General features: G+C 45.1%; 1 protein-coding gene across 10 annotated transcripts in view; it reads left to right on the top strand.

Annotated features, from left to right (window-relative positions):
* The window catches only part of FOXP1 (forkhead box P1), a 1092253-nt gene that overhangs the window by 218804 nt on the left and 853604 nt on the right, over window positions 1-19845 (top strand). For all 10 annotated transcript variants that reach the window (XM_068253977.1, XM_068253974.1, XM_068253975.1 and 7 more), the window contains one exon: window positions 19665-19731. The gene's annotated coding sequence lies outside the window, so the exon portion shown is untranslated. The remainder of the gene's footprint in view (window positions 1-19664; window positions 19732-19845) is intronic.

The following is a 19845-nucleotide window of genomic DNA, read 5'->3' as shown; positions in this document are numbered from 1 at the left end:
TTTGCAGCTCCCTGACTTGTGACCACCAGCTATCCCTGTTTCCTCTGGTAAAGTGTCAGGCAGAGTATTATTATTATTGATTTATAAAGCGCCAACATATTCCGTGGCGCTGTACAAAGTAAGAAACAAACATGGGGTACATAATATAGACAATGGTGTACACTAATATACAAGATACATAATTAGTGACAAAATACAAAAAATGATACAGCGTACAGAATACAAAATACCGAAGTGGTAATTACGGTGATAAAAGTAACATGATGGATAAAATGTATAATGATTTCCAAGACACAGGGGTTCTACAGGGGTTCATGTATGACACACACCACTGGCACCTCTTTCAGATGAACTGTAGTGAAACGACATTGTGACTAAAATGTTAATTTATAGATAATTTAGTAATTGTTTCCTCTCCTTGATTTTACATTCTGAAATTTGTAATTGGAGGGGGGAGTCTGTGACTGGAGATCTATTTGGAGGGGAGACTTTACTGCAGGTAAAGGAAGGAACTGTCATGGGGGGGCAGTAACTGAAGGAGAGAAGCCATCTGTTAACCAGGTCTATCATTAGAACTATCTATTACTGGGGTCGATCATGGCATCTGTTATTTATTTATTTATTTTTACTGGGGCATGCATGGTACATAAATATTTGGGGTAAAAAGCCTGCCTAATCTTGTTATTATGCTGTCTAGTTTTTATTTGGGCGACATTCTGCTAACTGGTTAGGTGGAACAAGCTGCTCAACTGTTATTTGTGAAACATGTATAAACTGAGTTTATTGCCTGTGCGGGCCAGTGCCAGAGGGGCAGTGGGTCCTCTTGAGGAACAATCTGGACGAATTGCGGCTCCTCAGTGAAAGAAGAATACTCCAGTCTTCTGCTTCATGGAAACGAGGTTCCATGACATCATTTCAGATAATTCACTTCATCTCCTAGGATTCAGCCTTATCTGGGCAAACCGTGACACCGCCCTCTCTGGGAAAAAACAGGAGGCAGCATCTGGTTTTACATCAGCTCCTTATGGTGCCACAACACCTCGGTACTAGCAAAGAGATACTCCCCCTGCAAACTCCTTGTCAACTGCAGGCCGACATAGTCGCTCAGGGAGTTCTCCTCCTACGTGACGTGGAGCTCAAAACTGCCATGCGCGTCCTCAGTAAAACCATCATGCAGTGGGAGACATCCATTCAATGTTCATCGTTTTGGGGAATTACAATAGTTGCAACCTCCACCAAGTGCTGCCACACTTCCACCAGCATGTAGCCTGCCCCACTAGGAACCTGAACACCCTTGACCACTGCTACACGCTCCTGAATGATCCATACAGGGCCATCCCATGGTCAGCCTCATCCACCTGATCCCCACTTGCAGGACGCTCTTGGAATCAGCAAAACCAGTCAAGCGAGGCTAAGCTCCAACTTCAAGCCTGCTTTAACTGTATTGACTGGAAGGTCCTGGAAGCGCCAAAATAGAGGAGTGGGCGAACAATTTCTCCTCATACATCAGCTTCTGTGAGGACTTCTGTATTCCAACTGTATCCTACAAACTTTATCTGACCAACAAATCCTGGTTCTCCAACAAACTATGGCAATTACGAAGAAGCAAAAAAGCTTTGCACAAGTCCAGCAACAGAACCTCTCCTTGAACCACTCAAGAGTTGTCTGGAAAGGACTTAAGGCTGCCACCCACTACAAGCCCCCCTCAACATGCAACATCTAGCACTGAGCTAACCGAGAATCTCAGTAATTTCTACTGAAGGTTTGAGGACCTTCTCTGCCTCCGATGTCCAAAGTCCAAGCCTGTGCCACCTGTCAACATTCAACGCTAGGAAAGCCTCAGGCAATGACGAATGCGCGTCATCCTGCCTGCAAACTTGTTTATGGTGGCTGGCTCTAATTCTCACCTCCATCTACAACAAATGCCTACAGGAGGTAGTCCACTTCAAGAGGTCCACCATTGTCTCGATCCCCAAAAAGCCACGGAGTCTCCAACCTCAACAACTTCAGGCCTGTGGCTCTTACATCCGTCATCATGAAGACCTTTTATAAGAGTGATCTTGGCACTCCTCAGGCTCACCATGTTGGTCCTACTGGACCCGTTCAAGTTCGCACACAGAGCAAACAGGTCCACCGACGACATCATTAATATCTGCCTGGACCTCATCAGCGATCACCTAGACAGACCAGATTCATATGCCATGATCCTCCTGCTAGACTTCAGCTCTGCTTTTAATACCATTTTTGCATATTACAGAAAAACCTTGCAGCACACACTTAAAGAGAACCCGAGGTGGGATTTTATTATGCTAGTGGGGCACGGAGGCTGGTTGTGCACACTTACACCAGCCTCTGTTGCCCCATGGTGTGCCTGCAAGACCCCCCTGCGCACCGCTATACCCCCCGCAGTGCTGGCGACACACAGCGTGTCGCCAGCACAATGTTTACCTAAGCGCTGTCTGTCAGTGCCGCTCCCCCGCCTCCTCCGTATCGGCGCTACCCGCCCACGTCACTTCCCTACAATCAGCGGGAGGGAAGGGACACAGGCGGGTAGCGCAGATACGGAGGAGGCAGGGGAGCGGCGTTGACAGACACCGCATAGGTAAACATTGTGCTGGTGACACGCTGCGTGTCGCCAGCACTGCGGGGGGTATAGCGGCGCGCAGGGGGGTCTTGGAGGCACACCATGGGGCAACAGAGGCTGGTGTTAGTGTGCACAACCAGCCTCTGTGCCCCACTAGCATAATAAAATCCCACCTCGGGTTCTCTTTACGTTTGTTGTGACCACCCTAAATTATGGGCATGTTTATAGGCCAGCCTCTTTACTCTGGACAGTTAACGGCCCTCAAAGCAATCAATGTGAGCGAAACTATGAAGAATGCATTTTAGCTTTCCATAAAGCATCCTACATTCTATAGATCAGTGTCGCCCTTCGCTCACTTGTTTGGGCGCTAGTGCAGTGGACGAGCACAGTACAGATATGCTTCTTGGCTATAGCTGTAGCTGAGAAGCGTACACTGTTCCACAGAGAAGGAAGTAGGGCTGATGGGACAGCGCACAAGCGAGCGCCTTCCAGAAGATGGAGTAATGGGCTTATTCATCACTCGATCACCTGTATTTTTTATCAATCCACCATGCGATATCACTAACCGACGCATGAGAGTTCAGCTAGATTCTTTATAAAAGAAGGCACCCATCGACGATGTCAGACGAAAGTTGTCTAGCATGTACGCAAGACATTACATGAGTCTTTGAGATATAGTGAGGGGAAATCTCTACACTGTAAAACTCAGATAAGCTTCGTACCTATTCCACTTTTCAACGGTTAAACATAGCTTTTAAGTAGCAGTCAACTTTAAAGCCACATTTTAGAATTTTATTTAAAAAAAATGAAATCCATAATTAAATCTAGACTTCCCAAACATTACAGTTGCAGATATGATGTGGTGCGATTGTCCTGCAGCATGAGAGCCCAGGGAAGGACAATTGCACAGCACAATTTCCCCTTGCCAATTACCCTGTGACAGAGTGCGCCGACATTGTAATATGCATAGCTCCGCCCCCAGAACAATGACGCGCTGCCTGCTGGACAAAACTGTCTTTCATCCGATTCACTGCCATAGACTCCAATGCAAATGCCTGCCACGCGGTATTGTTCAGTGACGCACTGTAGAGTCTGTGTTGCCTCTGCATCGTTGTATCCACTTGCGTCGCATTGTGGATTGTCTCATGGAGCCGTATGGCCACTGTGACGGGGGAGCGCAGTGTAGTGTGAAGCAATGCATTATGTGCGAAAGGAGCCTCAAAGGAATCTTGAGATGAAAGACGTATGAATCCTGTCATATTTGTTTTTTAAACAATAACAGTTGCCTGGCTGTCCTGCTGATTTCTTTGTTTTCAGTAGTGTCTGAATCACTCACCTAATACAAGCATGTGGCTAATCCAGTCTGACTTCAGTCAGAGCACCTTATCTGCATGCTTGTTCAGGGTCTATGACCAAAAGTATTAGAGACAGAGGATCAACATGACAGCCAGGCAACGTGCACTGTTTAATAGGAAATTGATATACAGTACGTCAGCCTCCATATGTCTCTCATCTTGGGTTCCCTTTAAAGTCAGACAGACAGACAGACACAGAACATTTATATTGCGCTTTTCTCCTGGCGGACTCAAAGCGTCAGAGCTGCAGCCACTAGGATGCGCTCTATAGGCAATAGCAGTGTTAGGGAGTCTTGCCCAAGGTCTCCTACTTGCCCAAGATGCTGACTTACTGAACAGGAAGTGCCAAGATTTGAATCCTGGTCTCCTGTGTCAGAGGCATAGCTCTTAACCAGTAGTCCTCAAGATGCAATAGAAAATGCTAAATTCCATTGCTTTTATGTAAGTAATTTGACGGCTGTCTTGCTTTTCTCTGGTCACAGAACACCTACCAGTTTTTTCCACCCTTGCCATTTTCACCACACACTTCTATATAGTGCATAACAGGAGCCTATAATTAATAACTACACATCTCCAGATCAGCGCAGTAGAAGAATTAAGACAGCAGCCATTTCATTAGTCTTATATAACCACAGAAATTGTAATTAGCAAATTTCAATGCCATTTTTTGGTATTTTTTTTCTTTGAAATGACCTCAGAGTTCCACTTTAAACTTTCCAATTGCACAGATTCCTCCAAGCATCTTGTGTGTAATAGTCTAGGAGTGTGAAAGGAGCAGTATCTATGAAGAATGAGCCAAAACCCGGTAAAATAAAACAGATGAAGGCTCAGAATAGTCCACCAGGAGATCGTAAAACAGAGTATTTAAAGAGTAGCTTTAGGCTGAGCATATGAGCTGCTATTTGATGCAGTGACAACAGTAGGGTGACGTTTAGCTAGTGTAACAAGATGTCTGTGAGGCATTGTCACCGTGCAATCGAAACAATGCTCTGCAAACCAGCTTTGAAATCCTCGGTGCTATCACAGCGCATTAACCACATTGCATTTTTTTTTATTTCACTTTTTGTTTTTTCTTTTCTGTATTTTGCGTTCATAGGATTTAGGCTTTACCATGATTCTCGAAAAACAAAACACGAGACCCTTTTGACATTACTCAGGGAATTTAGCATTTGAGCGTTTCATGCCATTGCTATAGACTTTTCTTTTTTTTACGTTTTTCTATTTATTTTTTCACATTTTTTTTCTTAAAGGACAATCACTTTTCGTGCTTTCAGATTCAAAGCGTTCTCATCCAAGTGGTTTTATTCGTCTGAATTACAGTAGAAGCTTTTCAGCTCCATAACCTTGATTGGGAACGGTCTTTAGAGAGGACTGCCAAATGAGGCAAAAGAGATGAAAAGACGCGAGTCAGCTTTTGTTAAAAGAGAACAATATTAAACTGCCCCGGCACCCTTATTATTGCTGAAGCTGCTGTAGCAGAAAGGTGACGTGTGGACGCTATAGGTATACAGACAATAGGCCAGTTTGCATTTTGTGAGGTGTCTTAAAGGGGAACCTCCACTGCTGTTTAGAGAAATAAAGTTCATTCAGTTCAGCTCTAGACACTGCAAGAATTAATGTCAAAGTTTATTTCAGTCCGCCTATGTGATTTTCCTGTCTCTAGAATGCTCAGATAGCTCATGGTGACTCAGAACCACTAGGAAAGTATAATGGGCTAAAATAGTCCAAAAAGCCCTCCCGTCTATGTGAAACGTAACCAGCGTACATGAATAAGAGGCATGGATGCCCAATTTCGGTTAGTAGAATATGGTGTTCTACGTTTTGGGAGCGGAAATTACGATCGTAAAATATTGGTAAATAATACTAATATTTTACTTCTACTAAATTAACCCTATTCTCAGGACTGTGGAGTCAGTACAAAAATCATCCATTTCCAACACTGACTCTTCAGTTTATGAGACCTCGAACTCCTGGTACCCAAAAATTGTTCCGACTCCAACACAGAAATCAAACATCCTACAGTAAAGCACCTCGCCAGCAGTACAGATTGCCACGATTGCTTGTGTCGCTTACCTCTCCTCGCTCATGCGCTGGCTCCTGTATGGGCGGCGAAGTGTAATGATCGCTCGTTACACTCTAGCCGCCGAGTCCCTCTCTCCTCTGTAATGACGGAGAGAAGCCGAACAGACGGACTTTCGGGTCCAGCGTCTCTCCCTCTGTTACAAGGTGTGCACGAGCGTCTCTACTGCCCTCTTATGCAATGGCCAAAGGCAGTACTGTACCTGTCACTAATTGAGAGGTGGGGTATAAAAGCCCTGCATTCTCACTGTTAGGATGCTATTGCATCCCTGGTCACAGCCACGGCATTCCCACGCCGTTCCCCCCTACACGTCGGTCCCCTGCTGGCTATCCCTTTTCCTATCAGGATCTCCCATCCAAGTCGTTCCCTTTGACTTCCCCTTTTGCTATAACTGCCTGTCTGCCTGCACTAGCCTTCCTGCTATCTAATCTGCAACCTAGCCAGGGTCCCTGCACTCCCTGTCAGTCGCCTGTCTGCCATCCATCCTTCCCTGATTCACTATCAGTCTCCCTGCCTATCCAGTCCCTTCCTGGGATCTCCCCTGTCATCTCCCTGTCCGCTGCACCCTGGGGTTTCCCCTCAATCTGCCGGTTCCCTTTGGGAATTCTCCAGTCGCCAGCAGCTATCCTGGGGACTCCCTGAGGTTCTCTGTTCCCTCCTGGAACTCTCCAGTCACCCGCAGCTTCCTATGATTCTCTCAGCCTGCCAGTTCCCTCCGGAACTGTCCAGTCACCCGCAGCCTTCTGGGATTCCCTCAGCCTGCCAGTTCCCTCCGGAACTGTCCTGTCACCCGCAGCCTCCTGGGATTTCCTCAGCCTGCTAATTACTTCCAGGGACTCTCCAGTCACCTGCAGCTTCCAAGGGATTCCCTCAGTCTGCCAGTACCCTCCAGGTACTCTTCAGTCACCTGCAGCTTCCCGGGGTTTCCCTTAGCAGGCCAGTTCCTACTGTGGAACTCTCCAGTCATCTGCAGCTTCCCAGGGATTCCTCCAGCCTGTGTCTGTTCCCCTCCTGGGTACCTGGCTTGCCAGCTTCCTTCCCAGAGGTATTCTGACTGCCAGTATCTTCGGTCTTACCCTGTCAGTCAGAACCCTCCAGGCATCTGTTGCTGTTAGCTCCTTACCCAGCATTCCCCTTGTCAATCCGCTGCCCTCCTGGCAGCCCCCATAGTCGGCTCCCTTTCCGGGATTATCCCACCAGTCCGTTCCCCTCCAGGGAACTCCTATCAGTGTCCTTCTTGGGATCCCTATAAGTTAGGCCTATCTGCGTTCCAAGCCTGTCCAGGAGCGGCCTGCTCTGCTAAAGCCCTCCTTCTATCCCGTCAGGTACCCTCTGTTCTTTCCGTCACTGGTGCGGTAGTTCTGGGGGTCATGACCTGGCGTGCACCAGACAGCAAAATAGTCCGCCACCCACTAGGGGTGACGGCCCACCATCCCTTGCGGGGTGCGCTAGTGAAGACCCGTGCTCGCTTAGATCCCACTCCCTGGGGCTGCTTGCCCCTTGATGCCAGTGATGGGATCAACAGAACCCAGATGGTTCGTAAGAACCATGACACAGATGTTGAAGAATGTAAATCAGGGTGTGGAAAGATTTTACAATGGGCTAGCTAAATCATTTTAATTTTATTCATAAAGTTGTATTCAGTAAAGTTTCTCTTTATGCGATTGTATTTATTTCTGCTTATGGCACTAGTGAGGGTATTTCCAGCATACTCTGTGTTTGTGAAAATAAACACTGAAACCAAAATATGAGAAAATAGGCCCTTAGGACCCTGACAGAAATAGCAACTACGCTACAGATCTTTATCCCTTTTCACTTTAATCTTCCAGATCTATAATATAAAAGTAGGCTGGAGTTATCCAACTTTTCAAGTTGCATTCATATATCTACTCAAGCCACTTCCTTTCTCTAAATAACACTCATCAAGATTGTGAGAAGAGCCAACATTAAGGCCGGTTTTACACCTGGCCTGTGCATTCGCGGTGCCATGCTCCGCTCCCATCGCATCGCACTGTAACTACAAATTGTCAATCATGTGACCCTGCTGCAGAGTGTGCCGACAGGGTCATATGCATAGCACCTCCCCCCACATGCCCCTCGCTCAGTGACATACCCCCTGCTGGATAGTAAGTACGTCACTGGGATTCCTTAGTTTCCCTCTTGTATTTCTGTCCCTCTGCGCATGCACGCCACACCGTGCGCCGGCAACATGTTAAAATGTTCTGTTTCTCTCATTAACATACATTACTTCCGCCACTGCGTTGCCACAGAAACCCGATGGTATTGCGCTGTTGACTTTGTGGTGGCTCGGCAGCTGATTGGGCACTCCTGTCGCAAAGTGACGCCGTAGTTGTGCTAGGCCCCATTGCCTTGCATTGCTGCTCTTTGCCTAGTATCCTTTCATTCCTTGATGACCAGGAAGCAGCACAGTTTTTGCTATTAGCACTCCTGGTTGTTACACAAAAGTACTGGTAGTAAATTCTGTATGGAGGAAATGTCCACTGCTGTGCCATTTTATGCTTTGCTTTATTCTCCATTTCCTCTCTTGCTGTATAATTAAAATTAATGACAAGTATAACAAACAAGCTGCACATGCCACATTTAAATCAGTTTATCATCTACACTGCACATGTACCTTTATCAACAGTTTTATTATTTATTTTTAGCAGTAAAGTGACAAAATAAAAGGCCTGCTCACACGTTGCAGATTGTGGCAGGCTCCCAAAATCCATTTCAAGACATAGATTAGGGAAACGCATCCAACAATATGTCAAGCACCGTATCTGCACAGAATACGCCGTTCTGTGGTTCTGAAACTACTATTTATATACAGGAAAGAGAAAAATATGGTCGGTGGTTTCATTTGAACTTTGCATGCTCATTTGTTTTATGAAGTACCGTAAAACGCTTCAGCATTTAGCAAGGATAGGACATTCTAGGCCTTCCAGCCGAGGCAGGTAGTTTGGACACCACTAAAGTCCGCACTACAACCCCGGCACCCAGTGTGTCATTTGGCGGCGGGTCTGTAGCCAGTAGGGACTAACGTGCAGGGTGTGATGGGTAGTGTTTGGTGTAGAGTGGCAGGAGAGTTAGCTTGAAGGAGTAAGTAGGAGAGGTGGTTAGTGTTAGGTGTATGTAGAATAGAGCATTAGTGTGAGAGGTAGGTTTGGTGAAACATTAGAAGAATATCACCAGTATTGCCAATATTCTACTATCTTCTCCACCCAGTAGCCCCTTTTTCTAATGTAAACAGTAGACACAAATCTTGGAGCCCCCCTCCACCATTTTGCTCTGTTTTCCCTCCTTTTGGCACTCATCCTCTATTGCCATGTATTCCGGGCAACAAAGGGATCAGCTTGGCCCATCCTCCACACCAGTGTGAGGGCCTAGGAATGGTTATGTTCGATGAGGCGCATGGGCCTGGAAAGCAAAGGGGTACAATTTTACAGAGCTTCAAAGCCACTTCTGTGGTTATGGTGATACAGATTTTGGCTGTATACATACATTTTATAACATGCACATTACTCCCTTCCAGATCCAGTGGCAGATGATGGAATTGGACACTACACTTACACTTTAAAGGGAACCAAGCACCACTAATAGCTATAGGAGCTACGATATTCCCGCTCTCCTTCTAGCTGCCCATTATTTATCCAGGGGAAGGTGTAAAGATAGAATTTGTAGCTTCTCTAAACTCTTTGAAGCACAGTGTCCTATGTACCCACCCCCTGCTGATGAAATCTTTTGTTTGCTCGCTGCTAATAAGTGCTACCCCATAGAGCCACATTAATCCATGCCATGTACTGATGAAGACCAACCAGTCTGAAACGCATGTTGGATTATTGTGGCTCTGTATATTTAACTAGCTGACACACCGTTGCATTCCAGTGGATCTGGAGGTGTGTTTTGCTTACAGGAACAATATGTGATTTGCATATTTCAGCAGTGATGCACTGGGAGACATCTCGGAGCTCACTCCATCCTGAATTATTGCATATCCTTTCTGTTTTAAGAAAGCCAACTTTTGTTTTTCACTAATAAGTGCAATAAAATAATTGCATTAGTCCTTATCTGGCTAAATTGCACGCCTCGGAAGTAAAGTAAAAAGCCTCTGCTAAAATTTTAAATGTAAAAAGAAGAGGTAAAATTGAAGTTGTTTTGAATGTTGAGCCATGTGATTGGCATGCATTTTTAATGTACTATTGAGATGCCCAGTGTGCTATAAATGGTGCTTGGTTCACGTTAAAGGATTGTGGCGTTGAGCAGAGTATGATGATGTCATCACATTAACCCTCCTCCAGATCTGCTGTATAAGCATTTGCTGAATGTGCTGATTTATGGAAAACTCACTTTTTCACTGCATTTGAAGTGTCAGAAGTGCCTCAGTGAGGGTTACTGAGTTGCATATAAGCTCAGGTTTACATAAGTAAGGCTTATGTCTAACAAGACTAGCTCCATTCTATTTTAAGCAGTGCTATTTCATTAGTACATCATATACACTGAGCTGTATTATAAAAGAAAATACACAATGCTCATCTTTCATGTTTCTTGTCCTGTTCCAGAATCTCATGCGCTGACACATATATTTTTTGCTATTTTTTTCACTATTAATCAAAGGCACTGTAAAAAAAAAAAATTAAGTTTTTTTTCCTCCTCCTTTATAAAATATTTCAACAATGAGGTTATAAGACCCTTAAAAAAATAGATTACTGCCACTTTTTAAATGGACAGAATCTTTTCACAGCATTCATATCAATGTTCAAATACCCAGAGGACCTAATAGAGAAGTATTTCAAAGATGGAAAAAAAAAAACATTGAAAAGAATGTTCGCCATTTAAAGCATATAAAAACTCCATAAGATGCCTATTATTCGCCGGGGCCCTTTATCTCCTCTCAGAAGCCGGGAGAGAATGAGTGCTGTGTGTTAAGGTTTATCTGCGCTTTTATGTTTAGGAACCGTGTGCTTAATATTTGAGAATATTTCACTTGCGCTACGCAAGCCTTTTTTTTTTTTATAAAGAGACTGATCTGTTAACATCAACGACTTTAGATCTATCAAACGGTGGATTGTGCAGCACAAAGGCCACCTCTCCTTCCTCCTGAAGAGACCAAGGCATGATGTTTTCAACCCTGGTGGGCAGGAGTTTGGTCTGTGATTACCCCAGCCAGACCACACTAATGGAGAGTCATGTGTTCCTGACCTCCTTTCGGTGGCTTGTTGATAAACAAAAACCTACTACGTACTCAGAGATTTAGGAGTTCTCAATCTGATAAGATCATAGAGTTGAGTACATAAAGGACATTAAAGAGACTCCGTAACAAAAATTGCATCCTGTTTTTTATCATCCTACAAGTTCCAAAAGCTATTCTAATGTGTTTTGGCTTACTGCAGCACCAGAGCCGGGACAAGGTCCTCCAGCACCCAAGGCTGAGACACCAAAGTGCGCCCCCTCCACCCCGCCCACCACAGCCAATACACACTGATTGCTATTACACTAAGAGGTGCCACAGGGCCCACAACCTCCCCAACACCTTAATATCTAGTTATCTGGCTTGCAGTCACTGCCATGTATCCCCTTTTCTTATTTCTTTCTGCTTCAAACACAATTAGGAATGACAGCTGAATGAATTGTGCGCCCCTCCTACACTGCGCCCTGAGGCTGGAGCCTCTCCAGCCTATGCCTCGGCCCGGCCCTGTGCAGCACGTTCTACTATCACCATCTCTGTAATAAATCAACTTATCTCTCTCTTGTCAGATTTGTCAGCCTGTGTCTGGAAGGCTGCCAAGTTCTTCAGTGTTGTGGTTCTGTGATGCATCTCCCCCCTCCAGGCCCCTCTCTGCACACTGCCTGTGTGTTATTTAGATTATGGCAGGTTCTCTCTGCTCTATTATCTTTTACAAGCTGGATAAATCCTCCTCTGAGCTGGCTGGGCTTTCACATACTGAGGAATTACATACAGGAAGAGCTGTCTGCACTCTGCAGGAAGAAAAAGCCTGACACTTCAGTGGAAGATAGCTGCAGGGGGAAAGAAACACACAAATGATCTCTTGAGATTAAAAAGGAAGGCTGTATACAGCCTGCTTGTGTATGGATGTATTTTCTATGTGTGGACATACTGTACATCAACCTACTTCCTGTTTTGGTGGCCATTTTGTTTGTTTATAAACAAACTTTTTAAAACTGTTTTTAACCACTTTTAATGCGGCGAGGAGCGGCGAAATTGTGACAGAGGGTAATAGGAGATGTCCCCTAACGCACTGGTATGTTTACTTTTGTGCGATTTTAACAATACAGATTCTCTTTAAAAACAAACTCTCTTCAACATGTATCTGTAATAAATGGAATCTCGCCTCTAAAATCGCTGCTAGAGTGAATTTAACTCGTCGACCGTCGTGGAGACCTGCCTATATTTATTTATTTGTGATTCTACGTTTGCTGTACTGGTTTGGACTGCTGAACTCAAGTATCTGATTGAGAGGCTTCATGATCTGCTGCCTTGACTTGTGACTAATAAAACATGTAACGGCCTGATGCTTAAGATGTGGCCAAGGACTCCTAAAAGACTAAAGGGGCCCATACACCTTACGATTTTCCCGCCGATATACAGCAGATTCGATCACTGTGATCGAATCTGCTGTGAAATAGTTGCGCAAATGTTGACCAAACGATCGCTTTCCGACCGAAATCGATTTCTGTCCGTACGGAAGATTTTGCTCGATTGCCGGCAGGTCGGGAGTGCGTCGATAGCGGCGTTCGAATTTCCGATGACCGACGCTAGCGACAATACATTATCTGATCCGGCCGGCGCGTATCCCCGCTGTCACTGCTGCTCCTTCTCCGCTGGGTTCCGAGAGGCTTCACTTCTTCCTGTCTGGACAGGAAGTTTAAACAGTAGAGCGACCTCTACTGTTTAAACTTCCCTGGACAGGAAGTGAAGCTGCAGCCCTGGAGCCGAGCGCGGAGAAGAGACGGAGACCAGGGGGACTCGCGCCGGACGGATCAGGTAATGTATGCAGGGGGGGGGGGGGGGGGCAGCGGCAGCTCCACAGATTGTGATCGGTTTCATGCTGAAATCGATTCACAATCTGTTTGCAGTAAAGACAGCCATACGATCCCTCTCTGATCAGATTTGATCAGAGAGGGATCTATCTGTTGGTCGATCTGATGGCAAATCGACCAGTGTATGGCCACCTTTAGGGCTCACTTCCAGTAGCGGTGATTCACAGTGTTTCCCCGCAGGTAAATTCAGATGGTGAATCACAGCCGATTGAAATCAAGGTTTTGGATGTGGGGAGATTACCTAACAGTTGAAAAATAATAATAAGAGTTATCTTACTTCCTTTGATGATTCAAACTAGAATTGGGAAAAAAGAATCTTTAATGTTCAAAAATAGTTGTTGACTACAACCCGTTCTTGTGAGCATCCATTACCCACAATTCTGTTATACACATCTGACCTAATGATACCGCACCATTGATCTCCTGGGTTCCCTTCATCCCACAGGCTCTGGAATTCCATTCCCTTTGGCAGAGGGGAATTTGTGGAACTTTACCCATGGATATATTGAAAAAGGTAAAAAAAAGAAATCCCCTAAGCAACAGCACCACTCAAACCCTTAGGGCTCGTTTCCACTAGTGCGGTGCGAATCACCGGGATTCCACCGCTGACGAAATCGCATGCGGATGCGATTCCGCGTGCGTTTTTTGCAGTGATTTCGCATGCGATTTTGCATAGGCAGGGTATATGCGAATTTAACCATGTCACTGCCTGGTTCAATTTGCATTAGTTTTCATGCGAAATCGCGGCAAAAAACGCATGCGCGTTTTCCCTATTAAATACATAGCCTGCAATTCGCCTGCATTCCTCACGCAGGCGAATTCTGCAGGCTCTACCGTGCAGAAAAATCCTGCACAGAAAAACGCAGGAAAAAACTGACAAGTGGAAACAGGGCCATCCACTTGTATTGGTTATGCGAATCCGCATGCAGAGAACGCATGCGGATTCGCTCTAGTGGAAACGGGCCCTTAGGGGTTTTCTTTTCTTTCTTTTTTACCTTTTTGAGTTTTGCTTCTGACCCTAGCACACTCATATATATTGCCAGTGTTGCGGACAACCCTTGTTGCACCATAGATATATTGAAATCGATCGGCTGCTTCTGAATCTGTGTGTGTGGGGAAAAATTAGTGGCGACAGCATTTTTTTTTATGACACATCTGAATCAGTGGCACAGGTAGAGGGATCAGATGCATAATCGCATCAGCTTAAGTACAACAAACTTGGAGTTGGATGCCGGGACAAGTGGAAATGAGCCATAAAGGCTTTGTTAAAGTCAAACTGTTAGGTTTAGAATCTCTTCGACGTTTTCACCACTGTCTGTGTCCCATTTCCAGCCTCACCTGGAGATGGGACACAGAACTCACTTCCTGTTCCTGGGACCATAACAAACTTCTATGGTTTTAGAACAAACACCAAAAACAGGAAACGAGGAGCAGCAGGAAGAACTCAGGACAAAAATTTGAGGGAATTTCTCCTAGATGAGGATAAGGAAATTGAGGCACTCTAAATTCTTTCTAAACTATCCAGATCTTACTTTAGTTTGGCTTCAAGGGGCACCTAAACTGTGAGGAATATAGAGGCAGCCATGCTTATTTCCTTTTAAATAATACTAGTTGCCTGCCTCTAATACTTTAAACCACAGACCTTGAACAAGCATGCAGATCAGACTGAAGTATGACTGGATTAGCTGCATGCTTATTTCAGATGTGTGATTCAGACACTACTGCAGCTAAAGAGATTAGCAATATACCCATTCAACTGGTATTGTTTAAAAGGAAATTAATATGGCAGCCTCCATATCCATATCAGTTCAGGTGTCCTTTAAATTTGAAAGGATATGAATGATATGTGTCATAATGAGAAAGGGCTAGGACCTGCCTCGCTGTTCAGAGACTTCCACTCCATCCTTTGAAGAACAAGTGACACACATGCTAACCTAGAAATAAACACATATATAAGTAGATACATACTAGTTCTACTTACATAACAGATATATTGCACTGTCCATGTTATGGTTTCTGTGAAATTTATAAAGGAAATGCAGAGAATTCTATTCTAGACAGTTTCCAACTTGGTTACCTTTGATTGAAGCTAATCCTGACATCATTTCCTCCCTCGCTCTTTTTCCTCCTCTGGCTAATTGTGTATTCGTTACCCGCCCTCCTCCCATAGTCTTCAGACACTCCCACTGAGGTCTATACTAGGAAGTGCGCTGTCTTATGTCTTTAAAGGACTTACGAGGCCAACTACGTGAAAAAAGTTAAAAACCTGGCTCTAAGTTTCAGGCACGGAGGACGCCGTCCGCGCCCTCCGTGCAGCGCCGCCGGGTCCCCCGCTCATTATCCCCCCCGGGCCGGCTCCCGACCCCACGGCCCGGGTCGGGCTCTCCTTCCCCTCCAAAGATGGCCGCTTCCTCTGGCCGCGGCTGCGCAGTCCGCCTGGCCGCGAATGCGGCTGCGCAGCTCTAGGGCCAACTCCTCCGATCCACGCTACGTAGCGTGGAACGGAGGGGTTGGCCCTAGAGCTGCGCAGCCGCATTCGCGGCCAGGCGGACTGCGCAGCTGCGGCCAGAGGAAGCGGCCATCTTTGGAGGGGAAGGAGAGCCCGACCCGGGCCGTGGGGTCGGGAGCCGGCCCGGGGGGGATAATGAGCGGGAGACCCGGCGGCGCTGCACGGAGGGCGCGGACGGCGTCCTCCGTGCGTGAAACTTAGAGGCAGGTAATTAACTTTTTTTACGTAGTTGGCCTCGTAAGTCCTTTAAAAGGAGGGGGAACTAATGGGAAGAGGAGGAATATCTTAGATAAAGACTCCCCAGCATGCAACTGTTTTGCCAGCCGATAACAATGGCAATTAAAGGGCCAGTGCTCCCAAGGTATGTGATAACTCCAAACCATAACAGCAGAAAAAGTTTTGAATGCAGGATTAGCATCTTTATCACTTAATACACTCAGACCAGTTGCTGTTGAAGTTTGATTTTTATGGTAACAATCCCGCTTTAAGCCAGTGTGAGACCTCTTGCGCTCTACATGCGATTCCGATTTGCGATTTTGACACAATTTTACATGCAATTGTGATTTGTAATCGGCACTGCATGCTGCGTTTTTCTGTGTTTTTCTTCTTGTTTTGATAGCATCCAATGAAAATCGGAATCGCAAATCAGAATCGCAAGTTGGAATCGCAAATCGAATTTGCAGTGTGCAGGGAGCCTGAGGGTGAGGGAGTCATACAAGATGGGGAGAGTGAGGGGGCAGAACTGCAGTGAAAGACCAGGTAGTTTCATGGCAGTGTCAGGCCCGGAACCCACTACAAATCACAAAGCGCTATCGCAAACGCTAGCGTTTTTATTAGTGTTTTGTAAGCGATTTCATGAGTGGTTTCCAGCGATTTAAAGAAAAAATAGCTTTTTTAAAAATTGTAAGCTTTTTGCCAGAGATTGTGATAGGGATTTGCGATTAGCGATTTTAATTCTGATTGGTCCTTTTCAAATTATCATAATTTTTGTTTACAGTTTGCAGTCATTTAAAATCACACACACACATCTCTATGTGTAGCAATTCATGAGCGATTTGCCAGCGCTGTTATACTTTACATTGAAGCGCAAACGCTCCCAAAATGCTGCATTTCCTGCGATTGAGATTTTGCTAATCGCAATCGCTACATTTTACATTGGCAGAGCGTTTAGGGAAATCACTAGCGATTTAAAGCGCTTCCTAAGCCTTCAAAAAAGCGCTCTAATGGGTTCCAGCCCTATATCTGCCAACAGAGATCAATTTAAAACAAAGGCAATACAGATGAATCTGTTCCAAATGATCTTGAACTTCAATAAAAGCCCATTCTGACACCCTAGCAAAGAGGGGCAGAGAGAGGTCCAGCAGTAAGGACTCAAACCCACTAGCAGCCTTTTCTAAGTGCTGGTGATTTGAAAATGCTCTTGCTGATGCAATGCTATGGGGGACTTTTATAAAATCACATCACTCTAGTGGGATCACACCCTTAGCATTACATAAGCAAGCGCTTTTCAAATCACAACATGCTCAGAAAAGCGCTCCTAGTGGGTTCCAGGCCTTAGGAATTTTTTCTACTGTATACACTTTAAACTGGTTCTCAGAGGACACGTAAGTTGGGAATCACAAAGATGTTTGCTGTATTCCGCAAATCTTGGCGCTCCTTTTCCACAAAACCTTGGGATATCTAAAAATCATTCTAGGAGTAGGAGGATATATACAGTTGTTTATCTCATCAATTTATTTTCACTGAAGTTTCACTTTAAGTAGTTGGCACAGGGGTTAGATGTACTTGCTGGTAAAATGTCCAGTGTGTGTAATGACAGGTTCTCTTCCATCATGGCTTTAGCGAGTAGCATGCTTAGCTAGTGCATCCTGTCTCCCTACCATTATACGGTGGTCAGTGTGAAATCCGGCCTCAGAATGTTTTGCTCCTTGTTGATTGTTTTGTTTTCACAAAGCCAAAAATTTTTTCATTTCCATTTGAGAGCCTTTTTTTCCCCTCAGAAGCGGCACTTCCATTTTATAGGAAAATGATCCCACATATGGGGCTGTTCTCATTAAATCTCATCGGTTTGCGGTATTTGACGGCAGAACAATCAGCCTACCTGTGTTTTTCTAATATTTATTTGCCCATTATTTTGATTTATCTTCTAGAGTTAGGTCAAAAGAGGCACACCGCTGTGAAATGATACCATCAATAGGGCGCCATGAATCTTTCAGGCTGATTGGTGGTAAATAAACAAAATAGCTGCATCCATCTCAGCGATGTGACTGCATGTGTTTCTAAAATGGCTTTTACTGAGGGCTGATAATACCGAGATGATGAACACTTGTCTTCCCCACAGGCAATACTTTTACAGAGACTCTACTGCTTCTTCTGTAATATTTTAAACCTCCAGTTCAGGCACTGTTGTTTTTTTTCATAGCATTTCATTATTATTATTATTTTAAATTATGCATAAAGTTTTGTGAAACAAGTTGTCATTGCATATAAAAAGAAAATCTTCTGCACTAGTACATAGATCCTCAGTGATTTAGTTCTGCCTGCTCACTCCTAGTTAGGTCTGAAACTCTCCTGTTTTAGTCATGTATAGGAGAGATAATGAATCGCTCTTTCACCCAGGGCTGTGGAGTCGGTACAAAAATCATCCGACTCCAACTCTGACTCCTCAGTTTATGAAACCACCGACTGCAACTTCAGGTACCCAAAATTGCTCCAACTCCTCGACTCCAACTCTTAAGCGTAGTGCCCGTCGCACCGCAATGCATCGCTAAAAACAGGCCTTCAATGAACACGGTGTTAGTATACGGTGTTCCGTGGCTGGCAATCAGCCAAGCAGGAAGTGCAGTTATTTCCTGCTTCGGGTATGCGGAAGTGCACAGAAAGGTGTTGCCATAACATCGCAACGCCAACTTTTCAGACAACCCTACGTCGCCATAGCCTAACATGACTTTCGGGCCATCGCCGCAGAAGCCGCAGAGTAACGTAGGTATGCCCTAGCATTAAATTGGGTGCTTCCGGTGCAGCATACCACAATGTGGATGAACTTCTCCATAGGGATTCATTAGGCTGCGGTAGCAGTGCAGCGATTTTGTGAAAGGGCTGTCAGTCTAATACTTATGAGGGCTGTGGAGCTGGTACAAAATCATCCGACTCCTCAAGTTAAGGAAACCACTGACCTCCACTCCAGGTATCCAAAATTGCTCTGACTCTTTGACTTAGACACCAACTCTTCAGCCTTACTTTCACCTAAAGCCGTACCTCCCTACTGATGCTGTGAGGCGTGGCTTTAAAGAGAAACTCAGACCAAAATTGAACTTTATCCCAATCAGTAGCTGATACCCCCTTTTACATGAGAAATCTATTCCTTTTCTCAAACAGAACATCAGGGGGCGCTGTATGACTGATATTGTGATGAAACCCCACCCACAAGAAACCCCTCCCACAAGAAAAGTTCAAACTTTTGGCAGTTTCCTGTCTGGGAACCTTGCTGCATTGTGGGAAATGGCTGTTTACAGCTGTTTCCAACTGCCAAAAGCCATGCAGCAGCTACATCACCTGCTAACAGTAAGGGCCCGTTTCCACTAGTGCGGCGTGCGTCTCGCAGACGCACACCGCACTGAGCCGGTGGGCGGGATCGCAGGCGAATCCCATGAGCCGTGCTATGCACGGCTATGGGATTCGCAGCCTCCGTGGCGAAATCTGCGGGAGGTTCCGGGCGAATCGCTCCCGCAAGCGATTCCGCCGCGGCGCCGTCATCCCCTATGGTAGAGTTTCCCCGTGCGAATGATGTGCGGGGAAACTCTGCCGAATCGCCGGCGAAACCGCCCTAGTGGAAACGGGCCCTAAAATGTTCACTGGAGTTCCTCTTTAAAAAGCTGTTTAGGAAGGATCTTTGTATAGCTGCTGAATTTTCATTATTTGAATTTTGCAAACACTAAAGCATTTTTACTCCAAATTTTATGCATGGTTAATTTAAACTACCAGTCTATAGTGCAATGAAAACATGTGTGTGAAGTTTACAATGTATGATTCATGTTTTTTGATTAATAATTCTGCATTCTTGTATTTATACAGCACTGACATATGACGCAAAAACTCAACATCAGCAACATTCCTGGAGCCTCCCTCTGTAACACTTACGGTAAGTAAGCTGATGAATTCTCATTATTTAAAGGATAAGTATACTTATATATGTGTTAAAGCAAATCTGAAGTGAAAATAATACACAATTGCATCTCTAGTACTGATCCAAAAT

This window comes from Hyperolius riggenbachi, chromosome 9, assembly GCF_040937935.1.
Source record: "Hyperolius riggenbachi isolate aHypRig1 chromosome 9, aHypRig1.pri, whole genome shotgun sequence".
Taxonomy (NCBI): Eukaryota; Metazoa; Chordata; class Amphibia; order Anura; family Hyperoliidae; genus Hyperolius; species Hyperolius riggenbachi.
The sequence above is the reverse complement of the archived record's forward strand: the minus strand, read 5'-3'. Positions and strand labels throughout refer to the sequence as shown.